This window comes from Sciurus vulgaris, assembly GCF_902686455.1.
Source record: "Sciurus vulgaris genome assembly, chromosome: 7".
NCBI lineage: Eukaryota > Metazoa > Chordata > Mammalia > Rodentia > Sciuridae > Sciurus > Sciurus vulgaris.
The window spans coordinates 74,128,263-74,154,178 of record NC_136467.1 but is presented as its reverse complement, the minus strand read 5'-3'; the positions used below and the strand labels follow the sequence as shown (position 1 = coordinate 74,154,178).

General features: G+C 40.4%; 1 protein-coding gene and 1 pseudogene across 3 annotated transcripts in view; one reads left to right on the top strand and one right to left on the bottom strand.

Moving 5' to 3' along the window:
- ANKRD6 (ankyrin repeat domain 6) overlaps positions 1-25,916 on the top strand; it is a 214,604-nt gene that overhangs the window by 123,159 nt on the left and 65,529 nt on the right. The gene's annotated exons all lie outside the window — the stretch shown is intronic.
- On the bottom strand, positions 427-9,896 carry LOC306666109 (peptidyl-prolyl cis-trans isomerase A-like; annotated as a pseudogene). Its single transcript has one exon. The product of its transcript is annotated as a peptidyl-prolyl cis-trans isomerase A-like (transcript).

The window sequence follows — 25,916 nt, the reverse complement described above, 5'->3', positions numbered from 1 at the left end:
TTCAATGGCAAATAAGATCAAAAGGAAAAATTGAAGTTTAAAAGAGCAAAGTTTCAACAGATGGTTGTGTCAGTCCATAATTTAATAACCAATATCAATGAATAATATCCATGTGTGATATTTTACATGTAATTTATCTCCAAGAACCTTTGCATTTGAACAGTTTGAATTGAGTTCATTAAAACAAGATCCACAAATAGGAAATTCTTGGAGCTAGAAATCTGTTTATTTTACTGAGTAATGATTCAAGGGTTTTTGTTGTCTGGTTTTATTTAGGACTTAATCACATACAACTAGTATCGACTTCAGTACATACTTCCTTTAGAAATTGTCTTTACTCTGGTAAAGTATATAACATAAAATTTACCACCATCATCATTTTAAATATGTTCAGTAGTATTGATACACGGTGTGGTGTAACCATCACCCCTGTCCGTCTCTCAAACTTTCATCTTGTAAAATGGAAACAGTGCTTACTAATTATTAATTCCCCATCTGACCTTCCCCAGCCAGCATTCTACTTTGTCTCCCTGCCTTTAACCGCTTTAAGTGCCCTATATAAGTGGAATTATGCAGGATGTCTTTTTGTGAATGGTTTATTTTACTTTGCCTAATGTCCTCAAAGGTCATTCATGTTGTAGAAAGGATCATTTAAATTTAACATTACAAGATAAATGACTAGAGTGGACCACTGCAGATCGAAGATGAATTTTTAAAATGGAACATCAGTTATCTTATTTTGATAAATTTTAAAAAGTAAATATCTTGAGCTTGCTAAAATTACCTCAATCTGTTCTCCCACTCCCATATACAACACCTCCATGAGATGGTTTTCTTCATTACAGTTGTTATGAATCTTTGAAAGAATTCATATAACTACAACAGGTTGTGTTGTGCTAAGTTCAGCTTAGATGGCCCGCAGGCTAGAAGGAAATGGTTTCCTTAAGTAGCGATACACATGGTGTTCCTTCAAAGCATGTAAATAGTCATTTAATATGAGGAATTGCTGCTTATAATTTTATTTAATTATAACTGCAGAATAAAATAAAGTCATGAGTGATGGTCATTTTATATTAATTGCCTGTATGTGCATTTTTTTTCTTTTGGTATTGGGATTGAACCTAGGGGTGCTTTACTACTGAGCTACATCCCGGCCCTTTAAAATTTTTATTTAAAGTTGGGGTCTCACTGAGTTCTAGACTGGTCTCGAATTTTTGATCCTTCTGCCTCAGCCTCCCAAGTTGCTGGGATTATAGGCATGTGCCACCGTGCCTGACTGTATGCACATTTTCAGTGAATGAAGTGTACAACTTTCATAGTTATTTCTTAATATTTATTGGAATTTTTTTATGTAGTTGTTTTAGTCAACTTTTTCATTTGTGACTAAAAGGATCTGACCAGCACAATTGTAGAAGAGAAAAGGTTTATTTGAGGGCTCATGGTTTCAGAGGTCTTAGTCCTTAGAAGGTGGGCTCCATTCCTTGGGGCTCAAAGTGAGGTAAAACATCATGGCAGGAGAGAGTGGCAGAGAGAAGCATCTCAAAAATGAGATCAGGAAGCAGAGAGAGAGACTCCACTCTCCAGATACAAAATATATACCCAAATCCATGCCCCCAATTCCCACCTCCTCCAGCCACACCCTACCACTTCAGTTACCACTCAGATAATCCCTATCAGGGGATTAAATCAGTGATTGGATTAAGACTTTTAAAACCCAATCATTTCTCCTCTGACCCTTCTTGCATTGTCTCACACGTGAGCTTTTGGGGGACACCTCACATAACTATAACAGTGGTACTGGCATTAAACCCACAGATGCTCTGGCACTCGACCTGCTTTCCTCCTTTTGAGACAGGGGCTTGCCAAGTTGCAAGGCTGCCTCAAACTTGGTTTCTCTGGCCCCAGCTTCCCAAGGCCTGGACTTGCAGTCATGTGCCACTGTGCCTGACTGGAATGTACTTTCGTGTCTGTAGAATCTATGAATAAACAATTAGAGCTTGCATTTTGTATATTTAAAAAATTTCAAGTGTATTTGTATTATATTTACAAATATTATTTTAAAAATTACAACAGGTTAGGAACAAATATCTCTGTGGTGTCACATAACATGTTGGTTGGTTGTCTTTCCTGTAGATTGGTAGTTAAATGTCCTGGGAGCTTGATTAGAGTAGGGCTCTTTTTCTGGGGTGGGAGGGACAGGACTCCCTCACCGCAGTATTCTGTGCTGCAGGGCGGTGCTCTGCATGCCCTTGGAGCAACTCTGTGTTCTCAGCTTTCCTGGGAGCAGTGTCAAGAATAGCTGTAGAATATGCTGGGCATGTAACACCCTGAGATAAGGAGGCACTGACAGGAATAGCCAGGCTCTTATCCTGTCCCCCTGGAAACAATGTGCTTCAATGCTTTGCCTGGTGGTTCATGTATTCCCTGGGGTATAAAACCCAGGGTGAGCTGCTTCTCAGAGCACACCACCTGTGGTACAAGTGGAGCATGCACAGTCAAGGTTCCCTTTGCCCTGTGTAGCCTTCCTGCATCTTAAGGGGCTGGCTCATTATGAATCCTAGGCATCTGGTGTCCCTTGCTGCCTATCTATAAATAATAAACCTGCTTCCTAGAACTTGGGAGTGTTCTGACTCACTCGACTCAGGCAAGCGATACAAATTGGCACTATTCATGGTGCAGGGGGTGAGGTGCTTATTCTTCCCCTGGAATTGGCAACCAGTTCACCATGAACCTGTGTCCATGTACCTCCAGCAGGATGTACACAATATCAAGTTGTTTGTATTTGGTTTGTTTTTTTTGAGACAGGGTCTTCCTGTGTTGCCCAGGCTAGCCTCAAACTCACCATCCTCCTGCCTCAGTCTCCCGAGTTGCTGGGATTACGGATGTGTACCACTGTACCCAGCTGTTTTTTTTTTTTTTTCCTTCCTCTCTTTGTGGTGGAGATCAAACCCAAAGCCTGTGCATGGAGTTGCTTTTGTGTTTCTTTCTGTGGTGAAATTACCCAATTGATGGCTGCCAACTACTTCAGAAACAGGATAAAATGTTTTGCTTTATATACATACAGAAAAATTATATCTATAGGTCTTCCTCTTCTAGGTAGTATCCCAACTCCTGTTCACCCATGGAACCATTGTGAGGGTTCCCCCTTTTTTAAGTATATGTATCTCATACATCATACCTTTGGGGACTGGAGAAATTACCACAAGGTGCTTCTATAGACCTTCCAGACCCACTGTGAAATAGACATGGCCACAGCTCCACTTGACACTTGACCTCCATAAGCCCCTACTCAAACTGGAGAACACCATTTTAGGTCCCATGGTATCAGGGTCAGCTCAGACCCACATCTAACACTCTTCAAAAGAGCTGGCATTCACTTTTCCCTGGTGCCCTTGATCCTAGTAGTGATGGTCCTTTTGTAGGACCAGTGAAATCTTTATTGTGTGAACTAAATGGGGGTTCCACAGGATACCTCCTTGAGGAGACCTAGCTCCTCCTCAACCAGTGCCCTGAGCCTGAAAATGGCAGCAACTGATGTCAGCTCTTTTGTCCCTCTCACTTGCTCTTTTTTGTACAAGTCAGGTACTATTGTCCATCCACCTTGCCCATAGACAATCAGCCATTGATGCAGATCCCTGATGTCAAAGCATCCTCTGGCCTCACTGCCACTTATAGCCCTTCTATCCATCTAGCCTCTGATTGCTTTTCACTGCCTAGCCTCTGTTTTGGAATCCTGTCACCCTCCACTAAATCAAAAGCCCAATACTACAGTGGTGTCTTCTGTAAACTCAGCCAACAGAGGACAGAACTGTCAAGTTTCTCAATGACACTGTGCCCTTCACTAGTGTACTTATTCCTATAAGACAGGAAGTAATTCCTCTGCCCTCCTGGGATCATAATTGGATGGTAGAGTCTTTTGCTGTCCCATAATCTATCCAGCATGCCCACCTTTGAATCATTTTACCTCCTAATAGTCTGCCAAAGTGGTTCTAGCATTCTCCATTTAATTTACAGTTGGCTAGCGTCATGCCCAGGCTTCAAGGAGCCATCCCAGGGTATGAGGACCAACTTTAGGCTGTCTGTGCCTGGTTACCAAACCCCAAGGCTCCCATGTGGATGAGTTCTCACCAGTCTAGCTTGGCATTCCCTCATCGTCCTTCTCTACCCACCTGCTCCCCCAGCTTCTGTCAGTGCAACAGTGGGTCCTGAAAGTCCTTCAGCATGGAGCTGTGCCCTGCAAGCAGGGACTCTTTTCCTGTAGACCATACTGAAACCGGATCCTGATCATCAGCTGGGGTGGGAGAGCTTTGAAAAGGGAGGCACCCATTATGAGGCAGCTGCCTCTGCTGAGGTCTTTGAAGAGGCTCTTATACTGGCCCAGTAAGTTAGGAGAATCCAGGACAGTGTGCTGACTGCCCCATCACAGGTCTCAGGTGGCTCCACCCGTGTTAACTCCCTGCACCTTTGTTGTGACAAGGATTTCCTGTGGGAGTCCTGTTCCATGGTATCAGGGAAACTTCATCTTGGTGAGGGGCTGGAGAGAATGTCCAAGAGAAGGACTGCCAGGACTGGAATATCCCCCAGGAAAGGGTCTATGGATTTCCCCCACCAACGACTGCCCCAGGCCCCTGGGAGCAGGAAAGAACAAGCCTGGAAGGGAGAGAGCTCCACCACCTATTGTAGTGGATCCAGATTTCCTCTACAGGAGGAAGCGAAGCCCCCTACTGTGAGAGAGGGACCCAAGATGGAAGGCAGGGGTTAACCTGGGACTGTGACACAGAAGGGTCTTAAGCATTGTAATTTCTCATTTGAGCTCCCAAAATTTATAATCTCTTCATGTTGGCTCCTGAAGATGGAAGCTCAACTAATTAAATGTTTTCGTTGTAGAAATAATTTGGCTATGATAATAATGAGACTGTCCTGGGAGAAATGACTATTTTAAGACTGCTTAAAACTCTTGGGAATGAATGATCTCTGGAGCTAAATCTGGGCATATAATAGGCAATTTAAGGTCAGTGTCATTTCCACTCCCTTCGCATTAGGAACCTCTTCTTGTAAAGATGTTACAGATTTTAACTGAATAATTCCTGATACCTAATGATAACAATGTGGTGTGTTCATCTTATGAAGTAATTATTGGCTGAAGACTCTAGTGGACCAGTCTTGCCCTTGGTTAATCTATGACTGTAACTTAAGGTTTCAACAAGATCTTAGCTAAGGCTTAGAAGGAAGCCTTAGCTAAGAAATAACTGTAAATAATAGCCAGGGTTAGGGAGATGTTGCATGTGTGGTGAGTTGAGTTCACGCAGGGCATGCCTGTGACACCTGTTCTCACTCTAACTGAAGCCTTACCTTTTTGGGGGTGGTGGGGAGGGCCAGATTCCACCCACCCCGAGTGCATCTTCCTGAGCCATGTAGTGCGTGTGCCTGATTCGTGTGTCATGACCTGTGGGTGGGAGAGAGCCACCGAGGCTTCTTGATGGCCAGCTGTACTTAAGTCCTAGTCTCTCTTCTCTGCAGGGACACCTGATCCCAGCAAAGCTCTGTGAGGAAGCCAGTGTTCCTGCTGAACACTGAGTAAGGCCAAGAGCCCATATCTCCCTGAGGCGTCCCTGGGGAACTATAAACAAGAGATGAAAGTTTAAGAGTCCCAGGAAGGAATAAATGTGGAAAGGACTTAGAAATCTAACTGGAGAATTTAGTCTCCTGTTGGCTCTCTGCAAGCATACATATGTCCAGTATTTACTTGGTGCTTTCTCTGTGCTAAGTTGTTAGGGTCTGGATAAGAGGTGTCCCCCAAAAGGTCATGCGTTAATGCAGCAAGGGTGTCTATTCCAGCTGGCCCCTTCCTCTCTCTCTTGCTGTACATCCTGGTGACCATGAATGGAGCAGAGCTTCTTCACTATCCCTTTCTGTCATGATGTTCTTTAAAAAAAAAAAAAGAAAAGAAAAATCAGATTTATGTCTATGCAATAGCAATGAACAAGTAGAAAATGAAATTAATAAAATAAAACCTTCCTGTTGAAAATAGTATAAAAATAGTAGACTACTTAAAAACAAATTTAACAAATGAGACTAGAGGCTTGTACACTGGAAATTACAAAACATTGTTGAAAGATATTAAAGCTGACTTAAATAAATGTAAATATCCTCAATGTTTATGAATTTGAACATTTACTATTATTAAGGCAATGTTCCCCAAATATATCAACAGTTTAATGCAATGCCCATTAAAATTCCAACTGCTTATCTTTTTTTAAAAAATGGGCAAATTAATTTTAAAATTTATATGGCATTGTAAGAGACAATAAATGGCTACAAGAAATCTTGCAAACTAGAAGAAAAGTTGGAGAATTTATGTTCCCAAATTTCCAGTTGCTACAAATCTGCACCCAAAATAATGTGATACTGGCGAAGGGACAGATACATAAAGCAAAGGAATAGATTAAAGATCCATAAATGAATCCATACATCTTTGATGAATTATTTTAAATCTATTTTTATTTGTTCTTATTAGTTATACATGATAGTAGAATGTATTTTGACATATTATACATATATGGAGTATAACTTCTCATTCTTGTATGTGATGCAGAATTACATTAGTTGTATAATCATATATGCACATAAGGTGATAATGTTTGATTCAATCTATCTTTCTTATTCTCATTCCCCCTCCTTCCTTTCATTCCCCTTTGTCTAAGCCAGTGAACTTCTAATCTTCCCTAACCCCTGCCCCCTTGTTGTGAGTTAGCATCTGCATATCAGAGAGAACATTTGGCCTTTGGTTTTTGGGGATTGGCTTATTTCACTTAACATGATAGTCTTTAGTTTCATCCATTTACCTGCAAATTCCATAATTTCATTTCTCTTTATGGCTGAGTAATATTCCATTGTGTATGTATACCACATTTTTTTTATTCATTCATCTGTTGAAGGGCACCCAGGTTGGTTCCATAGTTTAGCTATTGTGAAGTGAGCTGCTATAAACATTGATGTGGCTGCATTTCTGTAGTATGCTGATTTTAAGTCCTTTGGGTATAGACCAAGGAGTGGGATAGCTGGGTCAAATGGTGGTTCCATTCCAAGTTTTCTGAGGAATCTCCATACTGCTTTCCATAATTGTTGCACCAATTTGGAGTCCCACCAGCAATGTATGAGTGTACCTTTTCCTCCACACTGTCACCAACATTTATTGCAGCTTGTAATCTTGGTAATTTCCATTCTCGCTAGAGTGAGATGAAATCTGTGTGGTTTTAATCTGCATTTTTGTAATTGCTAGAAATGTTGAACATTTTTTTCATATATTTGTTTATGGTTTGTATTTCTTCTCTGAAGTGTTTTCAGTTTCTTTCCCCGTTTATTGATTGGGTTATTTGTGCTTTTGGTTTAAGTTTTTTGAGTTCTTTTTATATCCTGGAGATTAATACTCTATCTGAGGTGCGAGTGGTAAAGATTTTCTATTCTGTAGGCTCTCTCTTGACACTCTTGATTGTTTCCTTTGCTGAGAAGAAGCTTTTTAGTTTGAATCCATCCTGTTTGTTGATTCTTGATTTTACTTCTTGCACTTTAGGAGTCTTGTTAAGGAAGTCAGTTCCTAAGCCAACATGATGTAGATTTTGGCCTACTTTTTCTCCTTTTAGGCACAGGGTCTCTGTTCTAATGCCTAAGTCCTTGATCCACTTGGAGTTGAGTTTTGTGCAGGGTGAGAGAGAAAGGTTTATTTTCATTTTGCTACATATGAATTTCCAGTTTTTCCAGAACCATTTATTGAATAGGCTATCTTTTCGGCACCTACTCTAGTATGAGATAAAAATATTTATGTGGGTTTGTCTCTGTGTCTTCATGTCTGTTTTGGTGCCAATACCATGGCAATTTTTGTTACTATGCTCTGTAGTATAGTTTAAGGTCTGGTATTGTGATGGTTCCTGCTTCACTTTTCCTACTGAGGATTGCTTTGGCTATTGTGGGTCTCTTATTTTTCCAAATGAATTTCATGACTGCTTTTTCTGCTTCTATGAAGAATATCATTGGGATTGTAACAGGAATTGCATTAAATCTGTATAGCACTTTTGATAGTATAGCCATTTTGACCATGTTAATTCTACCTATCCAAGAGCATGGGGGATCTTTCCATCTTAGGTTTTCTTCAATTTCTTTCTCTAGTGTTCTGTAGTTTTCATTGTAGAGGTCCTTCACCTCTTTTGTTAGATTGATTCCTAAGTTTTTTGTTTTTTTTTTTTTTAGTATATTTGTTTATTGTGAATGGGGTAGTTTTCCTAATTTCTCTTTCAGTGGATTCATTGATTATGTTTAGAAATGCATTTGAATTATGGGTATTGATATTTTTTGTCATTTAGTTTTTATTCATAATCATAAACTTAACTCTGCAATCCAGCTAGACTTGGGAGGGAAATAAGGAAAATATGGAACCCAAAGAACTGCAGTGAGAGTACAAAGATTATGGGATATTGCAAACAGATGGGGTAAAGGGGTGCTCTCCTGAGCTACAGAGGAATGGTTTGGTGGTTAAGATAAACACAAGTGAAATGTATTAGAGTTGTCCACAGTCAGTAATGGTGATCTTCTTGCTGGTCTTGCCATTTCTGGACCCAAAGCACTCCATGGCTTCCATAATGTTCATGCCGTCTTTCACCTTCCCAAAGACCACATGCTTGCCATCCAACCACTCAGTCTTGGCAGTGCGGATGAAAAACTGGAAACTGTTTGTGTTTGGCCCAGCATTTGCCATAGACAAGATGCCAGGGTCTGTATGCTTCAGGATGAAGTTCTCATCATCAAACTTCTCCCCATAGATGTAGACTTGCTACCAGTGCCATTATGGCGTGTGAAGTCACCATCCTGGCACGTAAATCCTGGAATAATTCTGTGAAAGCAGGAACCCTTATAACCAAATCCTTTCTCTCCAGTACTCGGAGCACAAAAATTTTCTCTTATCTTTGGAAATTTGTCTGCAAACAGCTTGAAGGAGATGCAGCCCAAGGGCTCGCCATTGACGGCGATGTCAAAGAACACAATAGGGTTGACCATGGCTGACAGAACAACCACAGGCGACAGTGGTGTCTTGAAAGCTGGGTATTGTTTTTATATCCTGCTTCTTTGCTGAATTCATTTATGAGTTCTAGAAGTTTTCTGGTGGAATATTTTGAATCTTCTAAATATAGAACCATGTCATTGGCAAAGAGGGATAGTTTGAGTTGTTCTTTTCCTATTCATATGCCTTTAATTTCTTCTAATTGCTCAACCTAGAGTTTCAAAGATGATGTTGAATAAAAGTGGTGAAAGAGGACATCCCTGTCTTGTTCCAGTTTTTAGAGGGAATGCCTTCAATTTTTCTTCATTTAGAATTATGTCAACCTTGGGTTTAGCATATGTAACTTTTACAATGTTGAAGAATGTTCCTACTACCCCTAGTTTTACTAGTGTTTTGAACATGAAGAGGTGCTGTATTTGTCAAATGCTTTTTCTGCATCTATTGAGATAATCATATAATTCTTGTCTTTAATTCTACTGATGTGATGAATTATGTTTATTGAGTTCCATTTGTTGAACCAACCTTGCATCCCTGGGATGAACCCCACCTGATTGTGATGCGCTATCTTTTTAATGTGTTTTTGTATGCGATTTGCCAGAATCAGGGATATTGGTCTGAAGTTTTCTTTCCTTGTGTCTTTGTCTGGCTTTGGTATCAGGGTGATACTAGTCTCATGGAATGAGTTTGGATGGGTTCCCTCCTTTTCTATTTCATAGAATATTTGAAGAATATTGGTGTTAATTCTTCTTTGAAGGTCTAGTAGAATTTGACTGAGAATCTGTCTGGTCCTGGACTTTTCTCAGTTGGTAGTCTTTTTTCTTTCTTTCTTTCTTTTTTTTTTTTTTTTCAGTTGGTAGTCTTGATGGTGTCTTCTATTTCATTGCTTGAAACTGATTTGTTTAAATTGCGTATGTCCTCCTGATTCAGTTTGGGTAGGTTGTATGTCTCTAGAAATTTGCTGATGTCTTCAAGATTTTCTATTTTATTGGAGTATAAATTTTCAAAATAGTTTTTGATTGTTATCAGTATTTTCATAGTGTCTCTCATGATATTTCCTTTTTCATCACATATTTTAGTAATATTTTTCTTTTTCTCCCTTAACCTTATAAATTTCATTGATTTTTTTTTTCTTCTTCAAAGAACCAACTTTTTTGTCACTTTTTGAATTATTTCTTTTGTTTTAATTTCATTTATTTCAGCTTGGATTTTAATTATTTCCTGTCTTCTACTACTTCTGATGTTGATTTGTTCTTTTTCTAGGGATTTGAGATGTAATGTTAGGTTATTTATTTGGCTATTTTCTATTCTTTTAATGAATGAGCTCAGTGCAGTGAACTTTCCTCTTAGAACTGCCTTCACAGAGAGACTGTGATATTTTGTGTTGCTATTCTCCTTTATTTCTAAGTTTTTAAAAAAAATTTCATACCTAATTTCTTCATCTGTCTACTGGTCATTCAATGGCTTATTATTTAGTCTCCAGGTGTTAGAGTAATTTCCATTTTTTATTTCATTGTTGATTTCTAATTTCATTTCATTATGATGTGATAGAATGCAAGGTATTATCTCTATTTTCTTGTATTAGCAAAGAGTTGCTTTGTGGCATAAGATAGGTCTATTTTAGAGAAGGATCTATGTGCTGCTGAGAAGAAAGTGTATTCGAACATTGATGGATGAAATACTCTATGTCTTTTAAGTCTAAATTATTGATTGTATTATTCTATAGTTTGTTTAGTTTTTGTTTGGAGGATCTATCCAGTGATGAGAGAAGTGTGTTAAAGTCACCCAGCATTATTGGTTGTGATCTATTTGCTTCTTGAAATTGAGAAGGGTTTGTTTGATGTACATAGATGCATCATTGTTTGGGGCATATAAATTTACAATTGTTATGTCTTGTTAATGTATAATTCCTTTAAGCAATATAAAATGTCCTTCTTTGTTCCTTTTCATTAACTTTGGCTTGAAGTCCACTTTATCCAATATAAGAATAGAAACCCCTGCTTGTTTATTCAATCCATATAAGTGATATGGTTTTTCCCATCCTTTCACCTTCATTCTGTAGATGACTTTGCCTATGAGGTGAGTCTCTTGGAGCCAGCATATTGTTGGGTTTTGTTTTTAATCCAGTCTGCCACTCTGTTTTTGATGAGTTTAGGCCATTACGTTCAAGGTTACTATTGAGATATGATTTGTATTCCCAGTCATTTTGGTTTATTTCTGGTTTTAATTTAAATTAGTTTCTCCTTTGATTGACTATTCTTTAAGTGTAGTTCCTTCCTTTACTAGTTTCCACTTTTGTTTCTTCATTTCATCTTCATGGACTATTTTGCTGAGAATGTTCTGTAGTACAGGCTTTGTGAATTCTTTTCATGTTTGTTTATCTTGGAAGGTTTTTATTTCATCTTCAAATCTGAAGCTTAATTTTGCCAGCTATAGAATTCTTAGTTGGCATCCATTTTCTTTCAGAGCTTGGTATATATTCCAGTGCCTCCTAGCCTTGTAGGTCTGGGTTGAGAGATCAGCTGAAATTTGAATTGGTTTTCCTCTAAATGTAATCTGACATTTTTCTCTGGCAGCTTTTAAAATTCTATCCTTATTCTGTATGTTAAGTGTTTTCACATAATATTGTGCCTTGGTATGGGTCTGTTGTAATTTTGTATATTTGGGGTCCTGTAAGTCTCCTGTATTTGATTTTCCATTTCATTCTTTAAGTTTGGGAAGTTTCCTGATATTATTTCATTGAAAAGATTGTGAAATACTTTGGTTTGTATCTTTGTGCCTTCATCTATCCTGATAAACCTTAAATTTGGTCTTTTCATGTTATCCCATATTTCTCAGAAGTTCTGTTCATGGTTTCTTGCCATCTTCTCTGTGCAGATGACTTTATTTTCAAGAGTATATATTTGGTTTTCATTGTCTGAGGTTCTGTCTTCCAAGTAGTAGTCTGTTGGTGATACTTTCCATTGAATTTTTAATTTTGTTTATTTTCTTCATTGTAAAGATTTCTGCTTGATTCCTTTTTTATAATCTCTGCCTCTTTATTAAAGTGATATTTCACCTCCTGAATCTTCTTTCTGATTTTACTCCCTATATTTTCCTTTACCTCATAGATCAGTTTAACTATGTACATTCTAAACTCCTTCTCTGGTATTCCTTCAACTGTGGTATCAGTGGATTCTATTATTGGAGCATCTTGGTTTGTTTGAGGCCATTTTTTTCCCTTGTCTTTTTCATGTTATTTGTGTGTCTATGCATCTAGCAGTGTGGATCTGAGGAAGCAGTACAGTTTCTACCCTGTAGATGTACAGTGTTCCTAAAGGTTACTAGTACCTTGCCTTTAAGGCAGAGACAAACAATAACAGCAACCAATGCAAACAATACATAGCCTTAAAACCAAATAGTTCCTATTAAGATGTCTACAGTTTTGTCACAATAAACAGAAATGATATGTTCGGTTATTTCCTGTAGTAAGTTTGCCAAAGGGTTTATGATTTTAAATTGTGGTCAAAGAGAACAGAAGTGGTGTAAGATGTGATGTTTATAAGGAAGGAGGAACAAAGATAGAAGTAAATTAAAGGAAGAGTGAAAGAGGAAATGACAGAGGTTGGCTGTTAGTAGAAAAGAGAAAGAATCAAGGGAAACAGATAAGGGATGAAATATATAATGTAAAAATTAAGAAAATTAAAAATACATTTGTTGATTGGGAGGCTCAGAAATGGTTTAGTTAAAAATGGTAGAAATGTGAGAAGAAAAAGAAAAAAAATTGAGCAGTTGTTTCTACTGGAATTCAAAAGATTCTCAACTTCCCTTCTCAGCAATTGGGTTGTGTTATCTGGAATCAGATGCTGGCTCCATTCTCAGTGTGGGGTTGCTAGGGTGAGAGGGTTAATCCTGGAGGCAGGGTTTAGGTATGGGTATGCTCCAGACTCATTGCTGAATGCCAATTTGTCTGGAGACTTTAAATCAGCACACCTCCAGGACCTAGCAATTGCTGTCCATGCTGGAAGATTGCATCCCAGGAATCTCCTCTGGGTTCCACTTTTGTGGTGTAGGAGCCAGTTCTTAGTGCATCATGTCACTTGTTGACCCCATGATTCCTGGTCTCTGATTTAGTCTCCAAACTCAACCTCTCCCACCCCTGCTGCCCTTTCACATTCCCAGTCAGGTGCTTCTCTATTGAACCAGTCCTGCAAGCAGCCAGATTGAAAGAGGAGGGGGAAGCCATGTGGGTTTCTGTGATCAGTATTTCCCTGTGTAAACCTCTCTCCATGTTAGATTTTCTCCTGGTCACTTAGGCATGCTCTCTCTTGCGCAGGGTGGGTTTACCTGGCTTGTTTATTGAGCCAGACTTGGGTCTTCCAGAAATTGGTTCCCCCAGCTGCTGGCCCCCACACTGCAGCTGCAGAATGGTTCCTTCTGCTGTCCTCTGCCCACCACCAGGAGAGATGGTGGCTTCTTTCCTGTGCGAGGATATTGTGCAGCACACCTTACTGTTTAGTCAGGCAGTGACTCTGATCTCTAAACTCTCTGTACCCCTACAGCCTCAGTCCTCCCAGCAATGGAGGCGTTTTAAATTCCCTTGTTGTTTTACTGTGTTCACAGAGGGACCATTCTCGCTTGTGCCTCTAGCCACCACTGCAACTGTGGGACTGGGAATTTCTTCCTTTTTATTATATTCAATCTTCTGAGTCCCCAGTCTGTATTGAGTGTCCAGTATTAAATTCTGTAAAGTCCCCACCCCCCCATAATTTTTGTTCCTTCTCCCACCTTGCTGAAAAGCTGCCTGTCTGCTTTTCTTGGTTTCACATCACGGAGCTGTCAGGGAAGTGAACTCTATTCTGCCATCTTCCTAGGTTCCTTGCATCTTGATGTTCTGTATCATCTTGGCCCAGGGCAATGGAGTTGGCCCACCATGATCTGAACCTCTGAAACCACAAATAAAAACACTTTTCTTTCTAAGTTGTTCTTGTCGGTTATTTTGGTCACAGTGGGAAAGAGCTGACTAACATAAGTGCTTATCATCTACACCCTTGGTTGATAATCCTAGCTATCCTATGAAGTCAGTAGCTACCATTATTAACCCCACTTTACAAACAAGGACATTAAGATCCAAGAAAGTTAGTTATGTATCCTTACCAGGGTCCACACTTTGTGGGTGAACTTTTAAAAACACTCCCTTCTCCCCTTCTTTCTACCTACTCCCCTACCTCTGCCAAGTTTGGCACAGAGTTGAGAAGGGGGATCCATGTTGTACTGTCACCAGTGGTGGTGTAGAGAGAGCCGAGTGTACTGATATTTCCAGACCATGATGTGTATTCTTGCAGGGGATGTAGGATATTAGCATAAAATCAAATCTGACCTGGACGTGCTTGTGGATAGTTGCAGCTTTTAGAGGAGGTCACGTCGGTTGGTGGAAATGACAGGAAGGATCATTGTGTGTCAGTGTCTGGAATCTCTGGTGTTGAGATATCATGTGAAGAAATACTTGACTATCAGGCAAAATGGATAAAAGGGGACACCTGAAGTGGAAACCAGGTCTGGTATAGTTAGAAACAACCTTTTTGGGGAGATCACACAGCAGACATTGATGAATAGAAGCAAGTGTGTATAGCTGGGAGAGATTGTGTGATCTCCCTGGGCTTCCTGGCCTGCAGGCCTCCTCCAGCCCTGGAAGAAGGCCTCTCTCCTCTAAAGAACACAGTAGGAGAATACTGTTGAAAACCAAATTAGGGTCACTGTTGGCATTTTCTTCCAAGCAGACATTCATGTTAACCCTTTGCCATATTTGGAACAATGTTTGCAGGGTTGCATTCAGATATTTATTTCCTGGCTAGCAGAGCAACTTCATGGTTTTCTTCATGCTTTCGGTACAGAATCAGAAAATGGCATGATTCTGTTGCAGTTCAGCAGTGTTTCCTGTGGGTAGACTGCTGAGCCTGTCAGCTAGGGAGCCTCTCCACCCTCATTGTCACGAGCCATTTCTCCTGCTGCCGTGATGTCAGGATCAAGTGCTTCCCCGTCGTGTCCTCTCCTTCCCAAAGGAATGAGTAAGAGGCTTTGTACATGTGGGAATATAAAAATGTATGAAGCAATGTGTGCAGGGATGCAATTAGGGGTACATATAAAATGGATATGTAAATTTAAAATGCACATATAAAATTACATAAAGAGATAAGTAGCCAGAATGACTCCTGGAATCTGTCAATCCCTGATAGGAGCAGAGATCTTTGTTAAAACAATGTTTACAAGGTTAAAGTAACAAAGTGCTGTTTTGGCTGTTGGCCATGAAAGTCTGTGTGTGGGGGTGTGAGTGACTTAAAAAAGGAAGCTCAGCCAATGATAAGTGACAGAGACCAACAATTGATAGAGTATTGGGCATCCATTGATATGTAAGGCATCCGTATTCATTTCTGTGGCTGCTATGAGAAATTATCACAAACTACATGACTTCAAACAATGGAAAAATATTCTCACATTCTGGAGGTAAGAAGTCTGAGATCAAGGTGTTGCACTCACCCTGGAAGCTCCGGGGGTGAATCTTTCCTTGCATCTTTTGGCCTTGGGCGGCCCCAGTTATTCCTTGGCTTGTAGTCCCATTCCTCCAGCTCTGTCTGGGCCACATTGCCTTCTCCCCCTCTGTCTCAAAACTCTCTGCCTCTTCTTGTAAGTATACGTGTGATCGTGACCTACCAGATAATCTATCATAAGTGCTTAGCTTCAAGATCCTTAGCAATCACACCTTTTGTCATGTAAGTTAACACTCACAGACTCTGGGGATTCGGACATGCACATATCTTTGGGGGTGTCACCATTCAGCTTGTTATAGTTTGGAAATATGGGAAAATAACAGAAAGCACTTGATCACTAGAATTTTATAATCCAGTAGATATGTTTACTTAGTCAATAAGCATGTGTCGTTCACATGCCTTGTGCCAGGCTGTGTGCTTGCACTGAGCTAAAGATGGGACTGAAGTGCAGCCCCTCTGCTAGGGATGCCAGAGGCTGAGAGAAAATGCAACCAGGGAAATCCTATAAAGAATTTGAGTCTTATAGGGTCCTGTGCTGGTATGGAAATATTCAGAGAAGTATAGTCCAGGGTCTAAGAGTGATTTTTAAAATAAAATTTTTTGGGTTCTGGGGATAGAACCCAGAGCCTTGGGTGCACTAGACAAAGCAGTCTACCAGTGAGCTACATCTCCAGCCCAAAGTAATTTTAATCATTAATTTATTTCTCTCAAAGTTAAACCCAACTCATAGCAATTTTCATATTTCCTTTTAATTTTCACATTCCATAACGTCTAGAAGCTCTTGCCCTGTCTCCTGTTCTGCATGACTTTCTTCATCCAGCTCTTTGTTTTAGAGTTTGGCTTAGTCTCCTCCATGAGTCAAACTCCTCCTCACCCATCTATCCTGCCTATCCTCTAATGCTGCATCATAAAACCCAGAGACTTCTCTGGCTAGAGCAGTCTCCTTAGGAGGGGCAAAGGGAGATATCCTTTAAATCAAAAGACAGGAAGAGAGGCCAACAATATGGACATCACATAATTGCAGTTCAGTCTAGTAATTAACTGTGGTGGGATTTAAAAAACAAAAACAAAAACAAAACCCCTTATTTTGTACTGGTCTCATTTTTACAACAATCCAATGGGTAAAAATTATCGCAGATCCTATTTTACACATAAGAATGTGGGTCGAGAGTAATTAAGAAACTTGCCCCAAATAAGTGACAGCTGATATTTGAGTTTAGGGTGATTTTTAACTCATGTGAACTTGGAGGATGGAAGAACACTGATATCTTCTGAGATAAGGACACCTTTGAATCACATGTAAAGGACGAGGAGCTGGAGAAATGATCTAAAGAGAATTATAAGCAAAAATGACAGGATATTTTTGGCTCCTTTGTCTAGTATTAGGTGACTGTATTTATGCGGATTTGTCTCTGTGTCTTCTATTCTGTACCATTGGTCTGCCTGTCTATTTTGGTGCCAATATCATGCTGTTTTTGTTACTATTGCTCTGTAGTATAGTTTACGGTCTGGTATACTTTTACATTGCTGGTGCAGTTGGAAATTGGTACAGCACTCTGGAAAACAGTGTGGAGAATGCTCAGAAAACTTGGAATGGACCCACCTTTTGACCCAATTATCCCACTCTTTGTTTATACCCAAAGGACTTAAAATCAGCATACTACAGAAATGCAGCCACATCAATGTTTATAGCAGCTCAGATTGTGGAACCAACCTAGATGCCCTTCAGCAGATGAATGGATAAAGAAACTGTGGTATATATACACAATGGAATATTATTCAGCCATAAAGAAGAATGATATGATGGCATTTGCAAATAAATGGATGGAACTGGAGAATATCAGGCTAAGTGAAATAAGCCAATCCCAAAAAACCAAAGGCTGAATGTGTTCCCTGATAAGTGGAGAATGATATATAATGGGGGTGGGGGTGTAGGGAGTGAGAGAAGAATTGAGGAATTCGGATTATGTAGAGGGAAGTGAGGGAGGGAATGAAAAATAGTGGACTGAGACAGACATCATTACCCATGTACATGTATGATTATATGAATGGTATGAATTTACATCATGTACAACCATGGAAATGAAATTATGTGCCCCATTTGTGTACAATGACTCAAAATGTAGTCTGTAAAAATTAAAATATAAATAAGTTTTTTAAAAAAATGACAGGATGGTGCTTTCAAGGTATTCTAAACACTCCTGTGGTCAGGAGGGGTGCAGGATGCAGGGAGGGGTATCAGAAGAGGTGGTAGGGAACAGAGGCTGGGTCCAGAACATGCATGAATTGGAGTATCACTGGACTTTGTTCATTGGGGGAATGTGAGCCCTGGGGGGTTACAAGCAGAGAAGGAACGTGATCACATGTGTTTTGTGAAAAGAGCACTCTCTCATAAATGATCACATAAGTTAAGGTGGAAGAGGGAGCGGGCGGGGGGGAGGGAGATCCACATGGCAGAATGGCTTGACGTGCAGATTCAGTTCATGTTGAAACAAACTGAAGGAGAAAGGTCCCTTTCTTATTTCCTCCTTTCTACTAATATTGAAAGATCAGACAAGGAAATTCTTTTATTGTCACCTTGATCTCAGATCCATAGAGGAGAGAGAATGGCTCAATAGCTCAGTCTTTCTTGAGAGTCTAGTTTAATCTCAGTGGCTCTCTGGCCAGGTGTGTTGACTTGTATAAAGTTTTTTATTGAAGATACATTTTAAGCCAAAGTATCTTCACTATCTGAATCGTGAACATTAGTCTGACCTTGGCTTCTATTTTTCCCTATGTAGAAACCCATCTATCTGCTAAAGCAAATTCCCATACACAAGCTAAAAACCTACTTCATCTTTCTCCTCATGTTTTCTCAGTTTAGATGATCACAAACAATTTCAAGAAATATTTTTGGTATCCAATTAGAGACCACAGTGGTAGCCTACATAAGAAATACTGACAACCAGAATCAAGGCAGTCAAATGCAGCTAGAGAAGAAGAAACAGGTCAAGAAACACTCAAGAAGTAGCCACACAACCATGCTTATCTTTACTGAACACTGTGTGCCAAGCATCATGTAGTGTGTTCATTGTCTCATTCAATCTTTGCAACCACCCGATAAGAAATATTTTTTTTTCTGTATTACACACATAAATGGGCATAGAGTCATTAAGAAATTTACCCTAGCTTGCTGTGGTGGCTCATGTCTGTAATTCCAAGTTTAGGAGACTGAGGCAGGAGGATTGGGAGTTCAGTTAGTCTGAGCAATGTAGCAAAATACTGTCTTAAAAAAAAAAAAGGAAATTTTTAATCTCTATGCCTTACTGTCTCAAACAGGAGGATTTGGTGATTTTATTGAATGTAGGGGTAGAGGAAGAAGAAGAAGAAATAAGATTGTTAGAGGAATAAGTTGCTAGATGAAAGATGGAGTCTAGTTTTGGTTAGCTTTTCCATTGCTGTGACCAAAATACCTGACAGGAACAACTCAGAGGAGCGAAAGTTTATTTGGGTCTTATGGTTTCAGAGGTCTCAATCTGCATATGGCTGACTCCAACGAGGCAGCACATCATGGGGAAATGGCCCAGTGGAGGAAATCTGCCCTGCTTATGACAGCAAGGAAGAAGAGGAGACACTGGAGGAAGACCAGTCCTTCCGGGGCATGCCCCAGTGACCTCCCTCCCCTAGCCTCGCCCCATCTGCCTACAGTTACTACCCGTTCAGTTCATTCAAACTAAGGTGGACCGATTAGGTTATGCTCTCATAATCCAATCATTTCACCTTTGAATATTCCTGCACAAACACGGCTTTTGGGGGACACCTCATATTCAAACCATAACAGAGCCCCTTACCAAGGTGAGGACACAGGAGAAGGAAGGGTTTGCAGAGAAAGATGGGGATTTGGTGTGAACATGTTGACAGGGGACATCCATGTAAAATGCCTGTTGGGTGGCTGAGTTTAAATATAGAGCTTCAGAAAAAGTGAATAAGGCTAAAGAAGACTTGGAGAAATCTGTATCTAGGCAGCAGAAGAGGATGTGGGCAGCAAGGAAAGGAAGTACTGAGATCTTCTAGAGAAGACAACAAGCAGAGAACCATAACCAAGACTCTCTGGGATCTGCAAAATTCAAGGCACCAGCTAAAGAAGAGCCCTTCAGCGAGAGAAGCAGCCTAAGGTAGGAGGAGAAAGCGGGTCACAGAAACCAAGGAAGGAAGGAAGTTCCATGATGGAGGGATGGTAGCAGTGTCTAATGCAACAGAGAAACAAGAAAAGTTATCATTGCCTTTGGCAAGTAGATCAATGTAAAACTAGCTGGTGGGAATGCAAGTACTGTGGCCAAACTGGAAGATAGTACAGCAGTTTCTCACACAGCTGAATACTGTTGTGTCCAGTGGTTTTACTTCTGGGTGTTCACCCAAATAAGATGAAAACATGTCCACACAATGAACCTGCACGTGGGTGTTTATAGAAGCTGTATGCATACTTGTCAAAACTTGGAAGCAACTAAAAAGTCCTTCAATATATAAATGGGAACTCCAACTATGATGCATCTATACAATGGGATATTATTCATCATTAAAAAGAAATGAGCTATCAAACCACAAAAAGACATGGAGAGACCTTAAAATCATACTGCTAAGTAAAAGAAAACAATCTGCAATGCTATTATTCTAGTTGTATTGCAGTATGAAAAAGATAAAACTGGAGAGACCATGGAAAGATCAGGATTTTGGAAGTGGGACAAGGGAGAAATGAACAGATATAACACAGGTGATTTTTAGGGCAATCACATTATTTGGTATACTTGTTAAAATCCATGAAACTGTATAACAGAGTGAACCCTAATGTAAACCTTGAACTTTAGTAACCATCTGTCAACATCAGCTCATTGATGTACAAACATACCACATTAATATAAGTTGTTACTAAGAAGAAAAACTGGATGGGTGAGGAAGGGTGAAGGTCTGTATGGGAACTCTGTACTTTCAACTCAGTTTTTCTATAAACCTGAGTATTCTATAAAAGTCTATTAAAAAGAAAGGAAAGAATAAAAGAAGTAAATGAGGAAGGAAAAACCATGTACTTGCCATCTTGGGAGTATAGCATAAATCCATAATTATAATTAATCTAATTCAGTATGCCTGCTTTCCAAGTAGAGCGAACATGTGACTAGCCACTCTTCTGCTTACCAGTTTCCAGGGCTTCAGTCACAAAAACAGCGCAGTTTCTTGGGCGTGATGTGAATGAACATTTTCATGACCCAACTGCTGCCTGATTTTCTAACATCTGGTCATTGCCCTTTTGTTACAAGTTGCCAGCTGCGGTTGTCTCTTCACTCATATTTCTTACTCATTCCATGGTCTTTCAGGGCATTGTGCCTTTATTCTTGCTGTTACCTCTGCCTGTGCCTTCCCCTACTTCTCTGCCTCACAAAATCCTATACAGCTTCCAAAACCTTCCCTGTGAAAACTTCACTGACTTCCTCTCCCTTAGCCACTAAGTAGGAGTTATTTCTCTTTCAGTTCCCAAAGTTCTTATGCCATCTCTTTAGTAATGCTTAGTACACAACAAAATAAATAACAAAGTTTTAGCAGAATAAAAAATGGGGGCAGAACTAAGCCAGATCAAAGCAGTTTTGAGGAGTGGTCAGGAGCTGGGCTATGACTGTGTGAGTTAGACTTTGCAGTGATGATTTTGCTGTTATTTGGTGTTGCTCTTTTGATCATCTTTAGCATTTCTGGCTTTGCCCAGCAGTGTTTCAGGGGAGAAGAAAAGAAGAAAATTCCAAGAGGCTGTGGCGCTGTCCACTGCATCAGTGCTGACAGACCTATGTCACTAAGGGCTGCCACAAGATGAGTAGTTCTTCTGGCCCCAAGAACTGTGGGCTTCTATTTTGGGGAGAAAGGGAGAGAGGAGAATGACACATCATTCTTTTAATCTTTAAGAGGATTTGAAGCCATAACCTGCCTCATCTGTTTAAAAAGGAAGAAGATGAACTGCCTGGATAGATACCTAGCCCTCCCTCCATCCCTCCCTGTTCCCCCACTCTCTCTGTATTGGGGTTGAACCAGGGGTGCTTTGTCACTCATATACATCCCCAGTTCTTTTTATTTTTTGAGACAGGATCTCCCTAAGGTGCTGAGACTGGCCTTGAACTTGTGATTCTCCAGCCTCAGCTTCCCTGGTCACTGGGATTATCAGCATGTACCACTGCAACCACTCCTCTTTCTTATGTAATCCACAGGCTCAAATAATGACTATAAAAAGTCACTGATTATTAGTTGTTTTCTTTTCCATTTAATGGACTTTAAAGGCCAACTGTGTTCCAGGCACTAGGGAGAAAAGATGACTGGAACAAGTTCAGTCTAACCAGGAGGTAGATCTTGTACCAGTAACAGCTATACTTGAGAGAAGCTGTCATTGTCTGCTCAGGCCACCATAACACAATACTACAGACTGAGGGGCTTGAGTAACCCAGATTTATCTTCTCCCAGTTCTAGAGGCTGAAAGTCCCAGATTGAAGTCCAGCAGGGTCCAATTTCTGATGAGAGCTCTTTCTGATTTGCAAATGGCTCTTTTGACCTCATGTGACCTTTCCACTGCAGAGGGACAGAGGTTGGTAAGGCACATCTGCCTGTGAACTCTCTGGTGTCTCTTTTTACAGCAACATAATCCTATCAGATCAGGGTCCTGCTCTCATGACCTCATTTTACCTTAATTTCCTATTTTTAAATACATCCACACTAGGAGTTAGGCTTCAACTTGAGGATTTGGGGAGATACAATTCAGTCCATGGCAGAAGCCTATAGAAAACTGTATGCAACAGATGAGTAAATGATCATATGGTCTCGGTGCAAGTGGGGACTGCCCTGCAGGGAGGATGCTGGGCTGAAGTTTGAGCAATATATGTGGTCACTTGCTAAGTGATGGGAGTGCCCAGCCTCCACTTGGAGGCTGTGGTAATCTAGCAGTGCTGGTCACTCAGTAAGTTATTATCCTGCATGAAAAAAGAAGGTCTCTACATCACAAGCCTTTTGTTGGTAACATCTTTATTGAGTGATGTGTCCTTAAATTCTTTTTAGTTATACATGACAGTAGAATGTATTTGACATATTATACATATATGGAGTACAACTTCTCATCTTCTGGTTGTGCATGATGTGGAATTACATTGGTCACGTATTTATATATGAACAGAAAAGTAAAGTCTGATTCATTCTGCTAACTTTCCTATTCTCATTCCTCCTCCCTTCCCTTTATCCCCATTTGTCTAATCCAATGCACTTCTATTCTTCCCTACCCTCTCCACTTACTGTGAGCCTCCGCGTATCAGAGAGAACATTCGGCCTTTGTTTTTTTGGGAGTGGCTCATTTCACTGAACACGACAGTCTCCAGTTCCATCCATTTACCTGCAAATGTCATAATTTCATATCTCTTTATGGCTGAGTAATATTCCATTGTGCATGTATACCACATTTTCTTTATCCATTCATCTGTTGAAGGACATCTAGGTTAGTTCCATAGTTTAACTATTGTGAATTGAGCTGCTACAAATATTGATGTGACTGCATCAATGTAATCGGCTGATTTTAAGTCCTTTGGGTGTAGGCCGAGGAGTGATAGCTGGGTCAAATGGTGGTTCCATTCCAAGTTTTCTGGGGAATCTCCACACTGCTTTCCATAGTGGTTGCGCCAATTTGCAATCCCACCAGCAATGTAGAGTGTGCCTTTTTCCTCACATCCTTGCCAAAATTCATTGTTACTTGTATCCTTGATAATTACTATTCTGACTAGAGTGAGATGAAATCTCAGTGTAGTTTTAATTTGCATTTCTGTATCCACTAGAGATGTTGAACATTTTTTCATATATTTATAGACTGATCATATTTCTTCTGTTAAGTGCCCAGTTTCTTTGCCCATTTATTTACTGGTGTTAAGTTTTTTGAGTTCTTCACATATCCTGGAGATTAATGCTCTATATCAGGTGTGGGTGGCAAATATTTTCTCTCTCTTCACATTCTTGATTTTTTTCCTTTCTCCTATGTGATTTTTTACACCTGTAAGCAGCTTTTAATGAGAGGGTATGTACTAGGTTTCCCAAAGATATGCAGGTGTCATCCAGCTTTCACTGCAACAGACTCTATGGCCCCTGCAATGATGGTTATTATTTAAAATATTTGATAGCTGTCAGATTCAGAAGAGTTACTGTGCTTAGACATACCTGTTGCTTTGCAATGGTGGGCTGTACAGAATGAGTCAGAAGTTTGCTAAGGGGGAGTGCCTCCACTTTTTTTTTTTTGAGAGAACCCTCCTAGACAACAATCTCCATGAGCAGTCAGCACTGTCTGTTCCTGTGGACAGTTTTTGTTAAGGGTCTCTACCTGTGAGAGAAGATAGTCTCAGGAGGAAATGTCCTGGGAATTTCCAGGAAACAAACCACTGCTTGCTTAGTATTTGTGTTGTATTCAGTTTGTCTTTCTCTTCTGGTACCTGGTCTTTTGGGCCCTAATTGTGGCTTATTGGTGGCTAGATGATGAGATTCTTCCAAGTGAGGATTGAATCACATCATGTTTGTTGTAACCTTACTTATCTTCTGGTGGTGACCACAGTATTCTAGTAGTGATTGCTTTGGGGTAACTGGTACAAGTTTTGTGTATTAAAAAAGAAAAATCTTGGACGGGGGCTGTAGTTCAGAGGTGGAACACTTGCCCAGCACATGTGAGGCACTAGGTTCCATCCTCAGCACCACATAAAAATAAAGGTATTGTGTCCATCTACAAATATATATATATATATATATATATATATGAAAAAATGTTCATCATCTCTAGTGGGTAAAGAAATGCAAATTAAAACTACACTGAGATTTCATCTCACTCTAATCAGAATAGTAATTATCAAGGATACAAGTAACAATGAATTTTGGCAAGGATGTGAGGAAAAAGGCACACTCTACATTGCTGGTGGGATTGCAAATTGGCGCAACCATTATGGAAAGCAGTGTGGAGATTCCCCAGAAAACTTGGAATGGAACCACCATTTGACCCAGCTATCACTCCTCGGCCTACACCCAAAGGACTTAAAATCAGCCTATTACATTGATGCAGTCACGTCAACATATATATAAAAAAAGAAAAAGAAAAAGCTTGCTGAGTACGGTGGCACAGGCCTATAATCCCAGTGACTTGGGAGGTTGAGGCAGGAGGATTTCAGTTTTGAAACCAGCCTCAGCAACTTGGTGAGATCCTGTCTTGGAAAAAAAAGGTGGAGGGGTACTGGGTATCTGGCTCAGTAGTTAAGCACCCCTGGGTCTAATTCCCAGTATCAAAAAAGGGGGAAAGGTGGAAGAAAAAGCTCTATTTTACTGGCAATTTGCTTCCCCATTGGAATTCATCTTCTCTGCAATGCACTGGCCAGAGTCCCAGCCTGTTTCGCCCTTGGTATAAGCCAAAGAATGGCCAAAGTAGAATCCTATTCCATTGCCCACAGGAGCTGTTAGCCTCAGGGCTTTGGGAGAAAAATGTGGTCAGAAGGTTTGTGTTGACAGAGTAATTTCCCCATCTCTGGGCCACTGATTCTATCTTTAAAAACAGCAGAAAATGTGAGGATGCTGACTCAAGCCAAAACAAAAGTCTTCTTCCTTCCTATGATCTCTCCAGGTGGGAAGTTTCAGTTGTTTCAACAAGTGGGCTGCAAGGCACACCTGCTCTGTGGCACAGCAGCATTGTAAAAGCTTCCGAAGGGGTCCTTTCCTCTCTTTCTCCTCCACCATGGAGCCTATAGAGGAGAGTTTGTGAGGCAAACCGGATTTGCAAATGTCAGGGATGACTGCTCAGTCAGACCCCAGCTCCTGTGCTGCCCAGTCACTGCGCAGGAGCTCCCTTCCCTGGAGAGTGGACTGCACTCCTGGGGCCCGCCGGGGAGCATTCCCTTTTTATCATGAAGACAGTTTGTTACAGATTTGACCCTTCCTGCCTCCTCCCTCCTTCCTGGCATTACTGCTCAGAGAATGCAAACTTCATTTCTCCGTCATCTGAGCATCATTCAGAAACGTTCTGCTGATCTGTAAATCGTTTCCTGGCTCTTCCATCCATGCAGTGTTACAGGTCCTCTGCCGGCAGGAGGAAGCAGTCCAACAATATCTGAAGATCCAACACTTTCAGAAGCAGTGATCAGGCTGGGAAGCCACAAAACACTGCGAGCTGAATGGATGTCTTAATCAGCCTTTAGATGTGGTGTGGCCAGCGTCGGCAGAAAGAAAAAAAGGCTGCAAGCAGTGTATGGTAAATCACTGCAGACCCACTGGGAGTGACGGCCCTAGGAAGCTAATGATCTCGCCAGCAAAGAATTGACCGC